The sequence below is a fragment of the Aulostomus chinensis genome, chromosome 20, assembly GCF_037954235.1.
Source record: "Aulostomus chinensis isolate RoL2024-O1b breed Wild chromosome 20, RoL_Achi_v1.0, whole genome shotgun sequence".
In the NCBI taxonomy this organism is placed as follows: Eukaryota; Metazoa; Chordata; class Actinopteri; order Syngnathiformes; family Aulostomidae; genus Aulostomus; species Aulostomus chinensis.
Window position 1 is genome coordinate 20,751,845 of NC_141339.1, and position 1,716 is coordinate 20,753,560.

Sequence of the window (1,716 nt, forward strand, 5' to 3'; positions counted from 1 at the left end):
ACAGGAACAGTGAAGCCTTTTACCCCAAATTACAGAGATAAGAGTTTGTTCCTCAAAACAAAACTGGATAAACTGTCATGAGGCAGTTTTCTCTCAAATGTGATGAACAATTCTGAGGTGGCTCTCGTCAAACTCTGGTGTGGTGTAATGGCGCCACCGTGTGGCTGCAATGACATGAATAGAACACTGTCCTGAATGAATGAGAAGCTGTGCAGTAGTAGACATATGAAGTCTAAAAGTTATAAATTATTCAGTCGAATAATGTCAAAATTGGTTCATAGGTCAATCATCTGGGTTCCTCAGAGAAAAGCTAACAACATGATTCACATTTTAAACATGTCTGGCAAGAGGGTTTTTTAAAAGCCCTAATATGAACATTCAAAGCTTGAAAGCATGTTTTCTGTCTTTGTTCCCCCCCCTCATGCTGCAGTCTGGTGACTTCTAGGTGTCTTTGAGTTCACAAAGATTTTTGTTTGTAACTCCAAAATGCAGAATTATCTAGACGTTAACGCTAAAAAACAGACAAGAGCGGGTTGGTTCAACTATTATGCACCAGCTCAACTTGTTCATGGTCACACAAGAGGTCAGACAGGAAGGAAATGTGTCTTTGTGAGCTCAAGGTTCCTGTTTGAGTGAACTTAAAATGTAAAATTAACATTCGGGTGAGATTATCACTTTAAAGTCAGAGGCTGGGGTGAGGACAATAAGAAAGATGCACAGTAGTTTGGATCAGGCATCAGACAAACGTGTGTTCTTTCTGCTAGAAACACAGGCTTCATATCACATCACAAACACACAAGAAGCCACCAGTTACTCCAGTTTACTATTCTTGCAGTAATATCACAAGAGGAAAACAAAGTGGTGAGTCATCGTGAAGTAGTCACTGGGAAGGATGAGGGCATTAGGGAAGGTGGGCTGATTCATGCGGGTAAACCATCACTCATCATGTTGTGGGTCTGCAAATCCACAGGAACTGGACAAATCACCCCAGTGAGTTATTTTCATGTTCAGGAATTTCCCGGCCTTGCTAACTCCAGCACGGGCTACCCTTCAGTGACCGGTTACTAACTTCACCCACGACATGAGCAAGAGTGAGCTTACTGGTAAACAGGCTGGAGTACAAACAAGCAGCAGAGGATCCAACAATGACTGGAGACAGCAAACACAACTAAATTACCAGCTCCACTTATGACACAATGGGAAGCAGGTGGGAGAGGGCGGGGAAGGAGCTGATTGGATAAGAGACACAGGCGACTGATTGACAGACGAGGCACAGGTGAGCGCAGAAAAAAAAGGAGGGAAAACAGGTTAAGTCAGGAAGCAGGGAGCAAGAGGGGGGAGATTTTCAATATAAAACAAGAACTAACTTAAACACTTGACGTTACGGGAAAAACCAGGAGTATGAAAGTAAGGTACCATGTATGGTATAAAATTGAGTTCCTAATTAGCAAGATTCTTTATAGGCTTGTGCGCTAATTGTGTACTCTGCACACGCTACACATATTTACTGTAGACTTTACTACCTTGTCTCCATAAAGCAGCAAATGTAGGTTTTTTTTGTTTTTTTAATTTTTCAAATCTTCAAGTTTGTCTACAGGAGCAGGACCAGCTGTCGCATTCGGCTGAGCAAACTAAGTAGTATTTATTGACTAGGAAGTATTTTTGAGAACATGGCTGGGTAAAGAGGACAATGCACTTCAAAGTTTGCAAACGGAG